The sequence below is a fragment of the Oratosquilla oratoria genome, chromosome 5, assembly GCF_046742065.1.
Source record: "Oratosquilla oratoria isolate Oo_2021 chromosome 5, ASM4674206v1, whole genome shotgun sequence".
Taxonomy (NCBI): Eukaryota; Metazoa; Arthropoda; class Malacostraca; order Stomatopoda; family Squillidae; genus Oratosquilla; species Oratosquilla oratoria.
Window position 1 is genome coordinate 86,445,873 of NC_134781.1, and position 17,500 is coordinate 86,463,372.

At 39.9% G+C, this 17,500-nt stretch overlaps 1 protein-coding gene across 2 annotated transcripts in view; it reads right to left on the reverse strand.

Moving 5' to 3' along the window:
• The window catches only part of LOC143025637 (uncharacterized), an 801,885-nt gene that overhangs the window by 455,934 nt on the left and 328,451 nt on the right, over positions 1 to 17,500 (reverse strand). For both annotated transcript variants that reach the window (XM_076185609.1, XM_076185608.1), the window contains exon 2: positions 14,445 to 14,499. The gene's annotated coding sequence lies outside the window, so the exon portion shown is untranslated. The remainder of the gene's footprint in view (positions 1 to 14,444; positions 14,500 to 17,500) is intronic.

Consider the following 17,500-nt stretch of genomic DNA (forward strand, 5'->3'; position numbering starts at 1 on the left):
TATGCCTTTGGCAGTGAAGAATGGGTGCCTGTGACTTTCCTTTTCGAAATTTTGGAGGTCTTCGGGAGCTTCCACACATCCAAGAGGAGCTTCCATCAGGCAAAGGATTGCAGCGCCTTCACAGGAAGCTGATGCTTGTTGGTTACAAAGGGGTTTAATCCCTTGACCTTCCAGTGGCCTTAAGCCGCATCCAGAAGCCACCATCCGGGTTAAACTCGAAGATTAACCCACTTCAACCCATTTCGTACCGAGTGATTTTTTTTTTTCTGTTCATATCCGTGGAACCCCCACCCCTCCGCACCCTAACCTTCGATTAAGGCCTTTCTTAATTTTATTTGACTTATTATTATTATTATTATTATTATTATCATTATTATTTTATTCATTTATTTATTTCATTATTATTATCATTATTTTTTTTTTTTTTTTTTTTTTTGTGCTTCCTGGTTGTTTTAGTTACTTTTGTGGTTACCCGTCAGTAGTAGAAGACATTAATCCTTTTCCTTTGATGGCACTCTTTCGAGAATTTTTTCTGTTTAACGGCAGATGATATCGTTTATCTTAAGGTGGGTCGAGTCTATCTAAAATAGATAAATAAATAAATGAATAAATAAATAAATAAAAGAAAAACCCTCAGTCTAGACATTTTCCATCTACTGAACAGACTCGTCGAAACTTCGCAAAAAAAAAAAAAAAAAGTATGTCAACCATAGACTACGGGTAGCTAGTAACGAAAATTGACTTGACTCTATCGGATGATCAATTGGCTATTTGTTTAAAAATTACCTTCACCGATTGCCGTGTTTTGTGGTCAAGGGGGCGAAATGAAAGCCTAACTCACCATAGCCACTGCTAGTTAACCTCAAGTTAATCGCTCCAGCGGTTTAGCGAGTCTTTCGTTGTCGCTGCTGCATGCAAGGGGATTAGCCTCGATCTCAGCACCGCAAGCCCCAAAGAGCGAAAAGTGCTACGTTTCTGCTACAGTTGAGCAAACAGTGTTCTTTGGGTGAATAGTCTCCATTGACAGCCAGGACAAAATACACACCTACATTCACGCACACACACATACACACACACACACACACACACACACACACACACGCACACGCACACACATACATACATACACACACACACAAACACACACACATATATATATATACATATATATATATTTATATATATAAATACATACATATATGTGTATAGATATATGTACATATATTACAAAGAATTACAAAGGGAGAGCATGCCGACAGGAGACCTTTTGGTCCATAACTAGGTCAGATGCGGAAAAAATAAACAAAAAATAAAGAAGTACATAAATATATATATATATATATATATATATATATATATATGATATATATTATATATATGTTTATATATTTATATATATATATATATGTATATATATATATATTATATATATATATATATTTCTCTCTCTCCTGTTTAAGGGCGGGCAACAGACCTCGTACCAAAATATATTCACACATGGCGGTGAGGGCGTGTCTGGTCAGTCACCTCAATTAAAATTGTCTGCTGATAAACGTAGTTTACACAATAATTATCGTCATCAACAGGAAGAATATGCCGGGCGAGTCTCGCCTCGCTTCACTCACACGTCGACACCACCACTCCTTCCCATGGGCCACACAGAGCGCGTCCCCCATGCAGGAACCCTTCCCATCCCAAAAGGATCTCCGCAAGGTCGGTCGATTTATCCCAACCATGAAATGTGAGCACGTTTTCTTTGTCTTCTCCGTCGAAATGAACAATGGAAATCCTCTGATGTTAGCAGAAAAAATTAAATATATATATATATATATATATATATATATATATATATATATGTGTGTGTGTGTGTGTGTGTGTGTGTGTGTGTGCGTGCGTGTGTGTGTGTGTGTGTGTGTGTGTGTGTGTGTGTGTGTACAACACTGAATGGGTCCTAGTGAACAGATTTACATTTATCAACCACAATTCACGTCCGAGTCCTTGGCTGTACCACGCTTCAATTTCTGCATGTATGCCCCCTCGAGCTTCTCCATGTTGATGGCTTAGAATTGTGGTTGATAAATGTATGTATGTCTATATATATATATATATATATATATATATCTATATATATATATATATATATATATATATGATGCATCAGGTCATTTTCGGGCTTAAAGTATGAATGGGACAGTATAAGCTGGACAGTTTAGACAACTCAACCTCAACTGAAGGGATGAATCAATTCATTTCATCCCAAGAATATTACGTTGGCAATGACCGGCGCTTCTATCCTTAGGAAATGTATCAAGTCGAAGTGGGAATCACAGAATTGGTGAATGGAATATTTAAGAAGAAAAATAGAACGGAGAGACGGTAGAGGTTGAAATTGATCAGCATTTATCTCTTGAGTGAGGATCATTCTCCAAGCGAGTAAAAGAATGCTCCGTGACTCTGGTCCGTGGGGGTGCCGGCAACACCCCCTTAGAATATCGGCTACGTCAAAAGTTGTGCAGATATTATCTCCGTATATGTTTTTTGCGACATCTAATGATGAAGTTGTAAGAGGAAATCGGACGCGTTAAAACGTATTATCGCCGCGTTCAGACGCTCCAGTGTAATACGTTTACACTCCTTTCAACAAAGTGACGTGCATTATGAATTTTGGTTTCTGGTGACGCCAGACGATTTTATTCACATGAAAAGGGGGATGAAGGGAGTGAGGGAAAACATAGTCTCGACTGGGAGAGACCCAATTTCGACCCAAAAACGCCCCTCAACTGCATAAAATCTCTTGATGTCAGTCATGAACAAGGTGCATTGTGTTACCGTATTGAAGGTGTAGGTAGGTTCAGTCGAGCTCGGGAGCGCTAAGTAGGATATCATCATCGAGAATTATGGCCGCGATTTTTTTTTTTTTTTTTTTTTTTTTTTTACCCATAAAGCCTGATGACTGCTGGCCGGCTACTTTTTCTACCGTTCGATCATCAACCGGGATTCGGTCAATCCAATTATTGTTCAGCCGTAATTGCTCTCCTACGCTGAAGAGGAAGACGACGCACTCTAAGGCTTTGATTCTGACTAGCGCCAATCGAATTTTTAATGCAATTTCACCGCGACGAGGTGAACTATTATAAAAATAATTTTGTATTATATAATATTTTTCAAGAGAACAAACATGAAAGAAAAAAAAAATCTTTAATGCGTGGAAGGCAAGAAACTACCCAAAAGGCACAATTTCATCCCGTATTACATTATCCTTACACAAACAGCCAAACCCTTCTCCAACCAATTCCCCAACAAAACCTCCATCACGCCTTCTTTCACCACCATCCCATAACCCAAGTCCTGTACCGTCTTACCCGCAGTCCTCATTAGGTCCTTTTCACACCCAAGTCCAGAACTGGAACCAACTGGAAGCGTCTCCGAAGGAAGAGTCTGCAATGACATGCAGTATTGACACGGGTGTCGTGATCTTTTCAGCAATCTTAAGACCCGTTCCACGATCCCCCGTCCTTCCCAGAAGACGGAATCCGTCTGTCCTTCCTTTGGGACGAGATGTGAAGGATTTGGTCGAGGACGAGACTCGATGAAGGACGGGTGTGTTGCTAACTTGACCCCTTCCCACCTCGGCTCGATCGTGTGAAGAGGATCCTAATTCATTTTCCTTGTCATGCCATGTAGATATATCTTCTTTTCCCACCTCCTCCTCCTCCTCCTCCTCCTCCTCCTCACCCTCATTCTCATCCTCATCATTCTTCTTCTCCATCATCATGGAAGTTGAAGGGGTTACAGAGGATTGTGTGCGTGTGTGTGTGTGTGTGTGTGTGTGTGTGTGTGTGTGTGTGTGTGTGTGTGTGTGTGTGTGTGTGTGTGTGTGAGAGAGAGAGAGAGAGAGAGAGAGAGAGAGAGAGAGAGAGAGAGAGAGAGAGAGAGAGAGAGAGAGAGAGAGAGAGAGAGAGAGAAATAGAGAGGGAAGGGGAGGGAAGGGGAAGAGGGGAAGGGGGAAGGGGGAAGAGGGGAGGGGGGAAGAGGGGAAGGGGAGGGACGTGAGGGGAGGTTGAAGGGAAGGGGAAAAGAATACAATCACCTGACGTCAATGACGTCATCGGTGAAAGGAGATTCAATGAGGGTGGCCCGCTACAATACGAGGACCTCTCTCAGCTGAATAGAATCGTCTGCCATTAGTTAGAATAAAGACTATACTATCACAACGAAATTGAACATTTCATCATTACACACAACTGTCTAATTCTCTCCCTTTCTCTCTCCCTTTCCTCTCTCTTTTCCTTTCCTCTCTCTCTCTCATTTCCTTCTTTCGCCTTCCCTCCTTCTCCTTCTTCCTCCTCTTCCCTTCTTCCTCTTCCCTTCTACCTCCTCCCACTTCCTTCCTCTCTTTCCCTACTTCTTCCCCTCCTCCCTCTTCCTCTCTTCCCATCCTACCTTCTTCCTCTTCCCTCTTCCATCCTCCCTCTTTCACACCTTCCCTTCCCTTCCCTTCCCTTCCCCCCTCCCCTCCCCCCTCCCTTCCCTCTTTCCTCCCCTTTCCTCCTCCCTCTTCCCTTCCTCCTTCACCCCCTCCCCTTACCCTCTCCCTCACTAGTCCTCTTCCCCTTCTCCTTTCCCTTTTCCTTTCCTCCTTCCCCTCTCGCCCAATTCCCCATTACACCTTCTTCCTCTCTCTTCCCTTCCTCCCTCTCACTTCCCCTTCCCCTCTCCACACTCCCATTACGCTCCCCTCCCCCCTCCCTCCGAAATGCGATTGTATCCCCTCCCTTTTCCCACTCCCCACTCCTACTGTCCCACCTCCCCTCTCCTCCCATACCCTCTCCTCCCCTCTAGTCCCCTCCCCTCCCCACTCCTCTCCTCCTCTCTAGTCCCCTTTCCTTCCCTCCCCTCTCATCCCCTCCCCTTCCCTCTCCTCCCATCCCTTCCCCTCCCCTCCCCTCCCCTCCCCTTGCCTCTCCTTTCCTCCCCTCTCCTCTCCTCCCTTCTTCTCTCCTCTCCTCCCTTCCCCTCCCCTCTCTCCTCCCCTCTCCTCTCCTCCCCTCCCCTCCCCTCCCCTCCCCTCCTCTTCCCTCCCCTCCCCTCTCCTCCCCTTCCCTCCCCTCCCCTCCCCTCCTCTCCCCTCCCCTCCCCTCCCCTCCCCTCACCTCACCTCCCCTCCCCTCCCCTCCCCTCTAGTCCCCTTCCCCTCCCTTCTCCTCTCATCCCCTCCCCTCCCCTCCCTTTCTCCCCTCCCCTCCTCTCCCCAGCCTAGTAATCCCTTCCCCCCAAATCACTCCTGCAGACTCCACACGACTTCGTGACGAGTTGGAAGAGTTGAGAACAATTACAAGTGGAAGGACGCTCTGGTCCATCAACCTCCATCAACTCCCTCCTCAACCCTATCAGGAGTTGTGGTGGGCCGGTGGTTAGCGTCCTCCGTTCTCGGTTTTAGCGTCGTGGGTCCGAGTTCTTACCCCAAGCTTGTCTTTGGAGGAAAAGGACGAAGAAGAAGAAGAAGAAGAAGAAGAAGAAGAAGAAGAATAGTAAGAAGAAGAAGAAGAAGAAAAGTAGAAGAAGAAGAAGAAGAAGAAGAAGAAGAAGAAGAAGAAGAAGAAGAAAAGAAAAGAAGAAGAAGGTAGAATTAAAATACAAAACAAAACAGAAGAAGGAAAAGAAGAGAGGAAAGAAGTATTGGAAAAGGAAGAATTAGAGGAAGAAGAACACAGAAAGAGGAGGAACTACAAGAGGAAGAAGAAAATGGAGAAGAAAAAAAGAAAGAAGTATGAAGAGTATAGATGTTAACGTGGACGGCTACAGAACTGTCGCACTTTAACACATTACTAGAAGAATACTAACAAAACACAATGAAAATAAAAGAAAATGTAATAAAAATTTCGTTAATCCAACAATAAACTTTAAAGATTTTTTCAGATTAACAGTGAGTAATTCTATTTAACATTAAAAAAACGTAGAAAAAACAAAAACGACAAATAAAAGACGAATAAATGAAAAAAATCGAAGATGCCGAAGAAGAAAAGGAAGACGAAAAAGACGATGGAAACGAAAAAAACGGAAACAAAGAAGACGAAGAGAAGAAGACAATGAGAAAAACGACAAAGAAGAGGAAGAGGACGAAGAAAAAGAAGAGGACAAAGAGGAAAACAACGAGGAAGAGGAAGACGACGAAGAAGAGGAAGACGATGAGGAAGAGGAAGACGACGAAGAAGAGGAAGAAGACGAAAAGGAAGACGACAAAAAAAAGGAAGAGGACGAAGAAGAGGAAGACGACGAAGAGGAGGATGAAGAAGAGGAAGACGACGAGGAGGAAGACGACAAAGAAGAGGAAAACGACGAAGAAGAGGAAAACGACGAGGAAGAGGAAGACGATGAGGAAGAGGAAGACGACGAAGAAGAGGAAGAGGATGAAGAAGAAGAGGAAGACGAAGAAGAGTAAGATGACGAAGAAGAAGAGGAAGACGAAGAAGAGTAAGACGATGAAGAAGAGTAGGAGGAGGAGGAGGAGGAGGAGGAGGAGGAGGAGGAGGAGGATGCCGAAGACGTGTTGCACCTAACCCTTGTCGCCTCATTCGAGTCTCCTCCAAATTCCCCATCATCCAATCAAGAGCATATTATGTCTCGACTTCCTGCCTGCGATTGTCGTTACATAATAATCAGACCCTCACACACTGTCGCGTAAACTCCTCTTATATGGCGAGGCATCTGATGCATCTCGTTTTGACAAGAGACAGACGATCTTATGCACCTGAAGGACTGAAGGCTCTCGATATGGCTCGAGAGACCCTTCAGCGCATCAAGTCTGAAACCTTATCAGATAGATCAAATCGCCTTCAGTCCTTAGCCAGAACAAAATCTATTAAGTACGGTACCGTGTTGAAGGTATTGGTAGGGACTGACATCGCCATATACAAATACATGAGCCAAAAACCTGTCTTATCTTTATTTTCATTTATTTATTTATTTATCTATTTTTGGTAGTTTAGATATTATTACGTCATCGTGCTTATCGGTCGTCACCATAAAAATAAAAACATAAAATAATCATCACAAACTACGGAAAAAACATATATATACATTAGGATTATTTATCAGCAACAAGAATCATGAGCAATTATGGTTGTCTTCCATTACTTTAGATTTTTACATTTTTTATTGTGATAAGAAAATGGAATCGCCATCGTTCAAAAACTCTATTATAAAATTTACCAATACGACCGTTATTTCAAAAGAAAAGAAAAAGAACAAAATAAAAAACAAGGAAATAAGAAAAAATTGATGAAATGAAAATAAAACAAGATAAAACAAGACAAAACAAAAGAAAATTAAAATGAATAAAAATTAGATAAAAAAGAATGAAATAAAATGAATAGGTAAAATAAAAAAAGATAAAAAGAAAACGAAATTTAGCAAGATAAATCGAAAAAAACGAAATATGTTAAAAAAAATTGAGTAAAACCTCAAAAAGTGTGCTTACGTGCATATAACAAAAACCCACATTACATTTCCTCTAGACAGCCGGGGCGCGTGGCACTCACCCCGTACACCACAGGGATGTGTATATGTGTGTGGATGGGGGGGGGTTGGAGAGGAACTGCAGTGCGAGTTCGAAGCCCAACGCCTCGCGAGAACTACCACACAGGAGCGGGGCCTCAGTGAGTTAAGTTGCACAGACGGAGTTAAAATCATAGGCTGCTTCTGAACTTGTGCAGCCGACTGTACCCCGAACTTCACCCAAGTCCTTCCGATTGCTCTTGCTGTGTCCCTTCGGCGTCCTTATGCACCAAAAGGTCATCTGGTCCGTGCAAGGCCACCTGTTTTATTTTCTTCTGTATGCAAGGTAATTTGTGTGTGTGTGTGTGTGTGTGTGTGTGTGTGTGTGTGTGTGTGTGTGTGTGTGTGTGTGTGTGTGTGTGTGTGTGTGTGTGTGTGTGTGTGTGTGTGTGTGTGTGTGTGTGTGTGTGATTCACCACGATTTTGAATCACGTGTTAGACCCGTAATAGTTATTACTCTCCCGAATGAGAGCTCAGAGCTCATGTATGACCCTATCTATGGGGAATTATGTGACCTTACAAAAAAAAAAAAAAAATCCTACCAGAGTTGGAGTGCCGGCTCACGATACAGTGATGCCGAAATTTATAGCCCTGGGTGAAGCTCGAACTCGGGTCTCTGAGTAAGCGCTTGCGTGTGCGTGTGTGCGTGTGTGTGTATGTGATTCACCTTGGTCTTTGGATCACGTATTGGACTCGAGATCGACAGCTATTTCCCTCCCGGAAGAGAGCTCAGACCTCGTATGACCGATCTATGAGTAATGCTATGACCATACACGCACATACACACACACACAACTCCCCGCCCACGAGAGTTGGAGTAACGACCCGAAGCGCAGCGATATTGAAATAATTTCAGCCCTGGGCGGGATTCGAACCAGGTACCACCGGCACCGCCGTACTGACAGTCTGGGACTCTACCAACCGCGCCACCGAGTCGTGTGTATGTGAGCGTGTGCGTGTCTGTGTATGTGAGCGTGTGCACGTGTGTACGTGTGTTCGTGTACTTTCCCTCCTGATAAGAGATAACGAACCGAAGTTACGAACTACAGAACTGGAGGGAAAATGAGCACCGTTGCCCTGTGTGCTACGATATCTAGTACACGCGCAAGTGACATATACGGTGGCCCAATGGTTAGCAGGCTCGTCCCACGTTTCTGGAATTCTTCAAGTGTTTAAGCCTTCAATACGGTGACACTATATCCGGCGTCCTTATCCTACTGAAAAGTTGTCTTCCAGGATTTGGAATACCAGAGGTTTCCAGGCCATAGCCTGTTCCTTTAGAAAATAAATAAATAAATATATAAATAAACAAATAAATAAATAAGTAAATAAATAAATAAATAACAAATAAAAAATAACAAAAAATTCAACAAAAGGAAAAAATTAACAACAAAAATAACAAAAATGAAAAAAGAACAAAAAATAACAAAAAAGAAAAAAAAAGAAAAAAAAATGAACAAAGAAAAAAAAATGACATGAAAAAAATGAACAAGAAAAAAATCTACAAAGCAATTGACCGCATTGAAAAGATTCTTTTCTCCAAGTCTTCCCTTCCCTACCGGATGATACCTTTCCTTTTCATTCCGGGTTTCCGCAAGGCTATTTCATTACTAATCTACGTAGGGAAGAAGCCCGGGTGATGCACCTTTCACGAGAACGGCGATGGCGGATTACAAATGAAGAAGAACTCAGAACGACGTGGCAGGCTCATCAGCTGGTACCGTAGCAATTTATGGGTCAGATTAATCGCCCCTAATGCCGTAGTAGTCAGCCCTCAACCAAAATAACCCTTCATCGCTTCTGCTGAATTTCTTCCAACGTTGCCACGTGTACTCCACAAAAATCCAGCTGTTGCCACATCGGATTTGTTTACGTCCGCCATCAAAAGGATCCAGATTCTAGAATGTGGTCAAAGTCCTTTCCTTAATAGATAAATAGATGAATAAACAGATAAATGAATAAATAAAAAAAACCCGAATGAATACATAAACAGATAAATGAATGAATAAATGAATGAATGGATAACTAAATAAATTAATAAATTAATAAATGATAGACAAATGGAATACAAGTAAATATATAAATAAACAAGGGAAATAGAATAAATGAATAGATAAAGCAAATAAGCAAATTATTGGATAGATAACCAAGTAAGTAAACAAATTAATAGATGAATTAATCAATAAATAAATGAATGAATAATAAATGATTATATAGAATTAATAAATAATTAGATTCACGAGGAGCTAAGGCAAGAGGAAACGCTTGTTATATTGATAGATAGACATAGACAGAAAATAATGAATAGATAATGAATTGATAAACGAATAGACAATTCACTAATAAATAATCTATAAATAAACAAACAAGATTGTTATATTGATAGATAGACTTGATAGAAAATAATGAATAGATAAAGAACAGATAAACGAGGAGACAATTCCCTGATAATTATCTATAAACAAACAAACAAGCCTGATGTATTGACAGAATTAGATAGAAAATAATGAATGAATAATGAATAGAAAAACGAACAGACAATTCACTTATAAATAATCTATAAATAAACAAACAAACTTGATATATTGATAGATAGAATTATATAGAAAATAATAAATAAATAATGAATGAATAAACGAACAGATATTTCACTAATAAATAATCTACAAATAAACAAACAAGCAATTAAATGAATAGGTAGATATAAATTACTAAATAAATAAACAAATAAATAAAAGGATGGGAGTTGTCGTCCCAACTCTCCTATTTTTTTTTTTTTTTCAAGATTCTCAACATCTCCGAAGCCTTTTCTTATTCCATAAATTCAGACTAAAATATCTTAACCTGAGTGATAACCAGGCTATTTCATTTATCTCTCTTGCATTCCCTCAGTAACACGAGAGTTAAAAAGAAAATATGAAGAAAAAAAATCTTTGTGCGTTGAATATTCTTCGTCAAAATCTCGCAAGCACAGTCTTCAACTTCCATTTGGTCTCAATAGGCAATCTCATTTCTTCAAGAAAAAGTAGATTTTGACCAAAAAGAAAAAAAAGAAAAAAAAAGTACCTGTTAACAATATAATGGAAAACGTGTCAGAGAAAACACAAAACCACTATTCCTGATAAGCGTTAACGTTTAGCTCTTCTGCTGCCAATGACGTCATATAAACGTGTTTTGGCTGCTAATGACATCATATAAACGTGTTTTGGCTGCTAATGACATCATATAAACGTGTTCTGGCTGCCAATGACGTCATATAAACGTGTTTTGACTGCTAATAACGTCATATAAACGTGTTTTGGCTGCTAACGACGTCACATAAACGTGTTTTGGTTGCCAGTGACGTCATATAAACGTGTTTTGGCTCCCACTGACGTCATATAAACGTGTTTTGGCTCCCACTGACGTCATATAAACGTGTTTTGGCTTCCACTGACGTCATATAAACGTGTTTTGGCTGCCAGTGACGTCATATAAACGTGTTTTGGCTGCCACTGGGAGGCTTTATTCAGCAAAGAAAAAAACCCATGTACATACGTGTATACACTAAAATATGCAATTTACACACACACACACACACACACACACACACACAGTTGGTAGAGTTCCCGGCTGCCACTACAGCGGTCTGGGTTCCAATCCCGCCCAGGGCTGAAAAAAATCAGTATCGCTGCGCTGCGGGTTGTTACTTCAACTCACGTGGGCGGAGAATTGGGTACGTGTGTGCGTATAAGGTCACAGCATTACCCATAGATCGGTCATATACGAACTCTGAGCTCTCTTCCGGGAGGGAAATAGCTGTCGACCACGAGCCCAACACATGATCCAAGATCATGGTGAATCACACACACACACACACACACACACACACACACACACACACACACACACATGCACGACTCGGTAGCGCGGTTGGTAGAGCGCTGGACTGGGAAGTATGGTGGTGCTCGCAGTCGTTACTCTGACTCTCGTGGGCGGGGAGTTGGGGGTGTGCGTATGTGAAAGGTCATAGCATTACCCATAGATCGGTCATACGAGCTCTGAGCTCTCTTCCGGGAGGGAAATAGCTGTCGATTACGAGTCCAACATGTGATCCAAAGACTAAGGTGAATACATACACACACGTATATAAACTCCAGTTGCGTTTTTGATTTTCTGGCGTATTTCTTCCACTGCCAATGGTTTCCATTTCCTTCCTGAAAGCTTTTCCAATTTACATGACTTCCTTTCAATTAAGAAAACGCCAATCACTCACTCATTCACTCACTCGCCACAAATATCCCTAACAGATTTCTTCTTTTCAATATATTTCAATAAACTCCTATCACATCTTGACACACACTACCATTAACAAACGACCAACTACACAAGATGAGGTGGGAGTCGGATAGAGTCATCTCCCTGTAGGCCATCTTTGAAGACCGTCGACCTCCTCATCTCCAGTACGTCCCCGAGGGGCTGGCAGTCGGTATCGATTTTATTCCTTACACTTTTTTCACAGATGGAGAACCACACCAGTACTCTTACTAGTACAAGCAGGTGAATCATTACTAATAAAACGCATGTACAAGTCCAAACACGTGAATCATACTAATACAACACATGTACAAGTCCAAATAGGCGAATCATACTAATACAACACATGTATAAATCCAAGCAAGTGAATCATACGGTACTAATACAACACATGTACAAGACCAAGCAAGTGAATCATACTTATACTACACAAGTATAATTCCAAGCAGGTGAATCATACTAATACAACACATGCACAAGTCCAAATAGGCGAATCATACTAATACAACACATGTATAAATCCAAGCAAGTGAATCATACGGTACTAATACAACACATGTACAAGTCCAAGCAGGTGAATCATACTAATACAACACAAGTATAATTCCAAGCAGGTGGATCATAGTAATACAACACATGTACAAGTTCAAGCAGGCGAATCATGCTAATACAACACATGTATAAATCCAAGCAAGTGAATCATACGGTACTAATACAACACATGTACAAGACCAAGCAAGTGAATCATACTTATACAACACAAGTATAATTCCAAGCAGGTGAATCATACTAATACAGCACATGTACAAGTTCAAGCAGGTGAATCACACTAATACAATACATGTATAAGTCCAAGCAAGTGAATCATACGGTACTAATACAACACATGTACAAGACCAAGCAGGTGAATCATACTAATACAATACATGTATAAGTCCAAGCAAGTGAATCATACGGTACTAATACAACACATGTACAAGACCAAGCAAGTGAATCATACTTATACTACACAAGTATAATTCCAAGCAGGTGAATCATACTAATACAACACATGTACAAGTCCAAACACGTGAATCATACTAATACAACACATGTACAAGTCCAAATAGGCGAATCATACTAATACAACACATGTATAAATCCAAGCAAGTGAATCATACGGTACTAATATAACACATGTACAAGACCAATCAAGTGAATCATACTTATACTACACAAGTATAATTCCAAGCAGGTGAATCATACTAATACAACACATGTACAAGTCTAAACACGTGAATCATACTAATACAACACATGTACAAGTCTAAACACGTGAATCATACTAATACAACACATGTACAAGTCCAAATAGGCGAATCATACTAATACAATACATGTATAAATCCAAGCAAGTGAATCATACGGTACTAATACAACACATGTACAAGACCAAGCAAGTGAATCATACTTATACTACACATGTACAAGTTCAAGCAGGAGAATCATACTAATACAACACATGTACAAGTCCAAATAGGCGAATCATACTAATACAATACATGTATTAAACCAAACTCTCTTCCCAGAGAGATCTATCTATAGGAAGGTTCGAGGTTCTTCTCTAGTTGCTTTGGGATTACAGTAACTTCAGGGTAGTGTCCTTGTCCCCCCCCAAAAAAAAAAAAATAGAGATACGTACCCTCAACTCTATTCAACTCTGGAAAACAATCATTTACAGTAACTTCAAGGTACTGTCCTTGTCCCCCCCCCCCCAAAAAAAAAAAAAATAGGGACACTTGCCCTCAACTCTATTCAACTCTGGAAAACAATCATTTGATCACCACGAAGTGGATTTACAATGATTACGTCACCTTACACCTTCAAACCGCTGACCTCAGCAGGAGCACAAAGGAACATAAAGCTTAACAACATCGAGCAATAGAATCGAACAAAGAATTCTCAAAACAGGAGACTCTTTAAGGCAGTGTTAAATAGCTCAAACTACAAAATAAGGTGTTCGTTACATATAAGATATGGAATCGATTCCAATTAGAAATAATATAAACAAGGTAGAGTTTGCTTCACATCGGGCGAAATCTGCTTTGTTGTTGACGCCCATTTGGCAACAGCGAAGATCGTTTACGAGGAAGACAGTGTGACCGAACGTGGTTAAGGGTCCCGGTAATTGGTTGGGTTTGGACTCTTCGCTTGAAAGCGAGAAACCACAGGCAGGAGGTTCGAAATCCCAAGAATCAGCGCCCGACATCTATAGGGGGCATAGTCTTAATTCTAAAAAAAAAAAAAAAAAAAAAAAAAAAAAAAAAAAAAAAAAAAAAAAAAAAAAAAAAAAAAAAAAAAAAAAAAAAAAAAAAAAAAAAAAAAAAAAAAAAAAAAAAAAAAAAAAAAAAAAAAAAAAAAAAAAAATCATAATAATAATAATAATAATAATAATAATAATGATAATAATGTATATATATATATATATATACATATATATATAAATAAAAATAAATAAAATAAAATAAATAGATAAACAACTAAGTCACTTCGTCTGACATTGTGTAAATGGTCTTCAGTACTAATCAAGAATGACCTCTTAGAAAGCTTACCTCGAGATTTGGGACTGACAAGCGTGACCACAGTTGCTGGAGTTGGTGATGGTGTCTGCAAAGGAAGAGAAACAAAGGAATGAGGTGATGCAAATCAGTAGACAAATGTTAACACAGTCAGTAGATAAATGTGAACACAATCAATGGACAAATGTAATACAGTCAGTAGACATATATAACACAATCAGTAGACAAATGTAACAATCAGTAGACAAATGTAACTCAATCAGTAGACAAATGTAACACAATCAGTAGACAAATGTAACACAATCAGAAGACAAATATAACACAATCAGTAGGCATATGTAACACAATCAGTAGAAAAATATAACAGAATCAATGGACAAATGCAACACAATCAATGGATAAATGTAACACAATAAGTAGACAAATTTAACACAAGCAGTAGACAAATGTAACACAATCAGTAGACAAATCAACAAAGAACAAAGGTAATTGTACACAAGTTTATTTTCACTATGAAATCTTGTGTTTTTTAGTTAATTTATATTGCAATGAAGAGGATTTTTTGTAATCAAAAATGGATGAAACAAGTGCTATATAGAGAAACTCGTACATCTAGGCTTTGCATTTCTTTAGCAGGGTAATCTAGTTTAGTAATCACTCTTGAATGTATTATCAGATCGAATAAAATTAAATTGAAATTGATAACAACATATAGGTAAATATATAAATAGATATATAAATAAATGATAAATAGATGAATAGATGAATAGATAAATAAATAATAAATAGATAAATAATAATAAATAGATAAATAGATAGATAAACAATAAATACTCGTAAATACAGTAAACCAATAAAGAAGTGAATAAGCAAATGAAAAATAATATACAGAAAAATAAATTAATACGTACACGTGTAAGTGTATAAAACGAAACATAAAGAAACCGTCCATTCTGACAAATATCTCGACCTTTTCACAAATAAAGTCATGGAGCAACAGACTAGTTCGTTAGCGATCGCGCGCGCACGCACACGCACTCTCTTTCTCCCTCTCTCTCTCTCTCTCTCTCACTCTTTCTCTCACTCTCTCTTTCCCTTTTCCTTTCTTTCTCTTTCTCTCAAACACACACTAGATTTCGATTACCAGATGGTTTGAAATTAGTGTGAGTTAACGAGTTTCCTGGAAAGCGCCCTCGCTACGTCTCGCTTTATCCTCCCCACGTTATTTTATTCAGGTGAATACTCCCTGACTCCACAAGTACTTAACTTAACCCTTTTGTATAAATTTCGCTGAAGAGGTTACATATATCACAGCAACTCCCTTCGCTATGACGAAGACCTTTACATATTTGGTTCTGGCCAACGCAAAGCGATTTTCTTCATCTTGAACAAAACCCGCGCTGATGAAAAAAAAAGAAAAAAAGTGATATATTTCAATTCTCGAGTTCTCGAATCAAAATATGACTTACAAGACTCTGCTTTGCTTATCTTGGTATTTGGTGTTCTTGCGCTCATTAGTAAGGATTTTAACCTGGTTATGTACATAATGATTTCTGGTTTAATTGCTCGCTGACGACCCAAGGAACAATCTACCTAGCCAAGTGTAGAGTGTAGTTAAAACGCCCTGGATCCAGTAAAAAAAATGCCATTATTCAAGCAGAAGAAGATGAAAAAGAAGACAAAGAAAAGGAAAAAGATGAATGAATAATAATAATAATAATAATAATAATAATAATAATAATAATAATAATAAGAAGAAGAAGAAGAAGAAGAAGAAGAAGAAGAAGAAGAAGAAGAAGAAGAAGAAGAAGAAGAAGAAGAAGAAGAAGAAGAAGAAGAAAAGATAGGAGAGGGATAAGAAGAAGAAGAAGAAGAAGAAGAAGAAGAAGAAGAAGAAGAAGAAGAAGAAGAAGAAGAAGAAGAAGAAGAAGAAGAAGAAGAAGAAGAAGAAAAAGAAGAAGAAGAAAAGATAGTAGATGGATAAGAAAAGGGAATAGAAGAAGATGAAGAAGGCGACGACGAAGAAGAAAACAGAAGAAAAATAAGAATAAGAAGGGAGATTCATTGACCAATTAATTTTTCAGTTTCAGTTTCTTCTTTCTGGGAGCCATGTGCCATTAAGGAGCTGCTACCGACGGACACCGTAGGAGGGAAACGTATAAAGTCCTCCGACTATCCAAATTGTATTGATATATCTATATCTATCTATATATATACATATACATATATATACATATATATATACATATAAACATACGTGTGTGAGTTTGTGTGTGTGTGTGTGTGTGTGTGTGTGTGTGTGTGTGTGTGTGTATCCGTGTGTATGTGTGTGTGTGCGTTTATGTGTGTAAAGTGATATAAACGAGGCAGGTACGATAAAATGAGACACGTGTGTGTGCACGCACGCACACACACACACACACACACACACACACACACACACACACACAGAAAGTGAGAGAGAGAAATGAAATTACATTGATACGAAGTTTAAGAGAAAATGACGAGAGAAGTCCACTGGCGCCGACAAGAGGAGGAAGAGGAAGAGGAGGAGGATGAGAGGGAGGAGGAGGAGAAGAGGAGAAGAGGAGAAGAGGAGGAGAGGAGGTGGAGGAGGAGGAGGAAGAGGACAAGGAGGAGGAGGAGAGGAGGTGGAGGAAGAGGAGGAGAAGGAGGAGATGGACGAAAAGGAGCTAGAGGGGGAAGAGGTGGAGAAGGAGAAGAAGAACGAGGAGGTGGAGGTAGAGGCGGAGGTGGAGGTAGAGGTGGATGCGAAGGAGCTAGAGGATGAGGAGGAGGACAAGGAGGAGGTGAAAGATGTGAAGGAGAGGAGGAGGAGGAGGAGGTGAAGGATGTGGAGGAGAGGAGGAGGAGTTGAAGGAAGAAGTGAGGGATGTGGAGGAGGAGGAGGAGGAGGTGGAGGAGGAGGAGGGGAGGAGGTGAAAGATGTGGAGTAGAGGAGGAGGAGGAGTTGAAGGAAGAGGTGAGGAATGTGGAGTAGGAGGAGGAGGAGGAGGAGGAGGACAAGGAGGAGGTGAAAGATGTGAAGGAGAGGAGGAGGAGAAGGAGGTGAAGGATGTGGAGGAGAG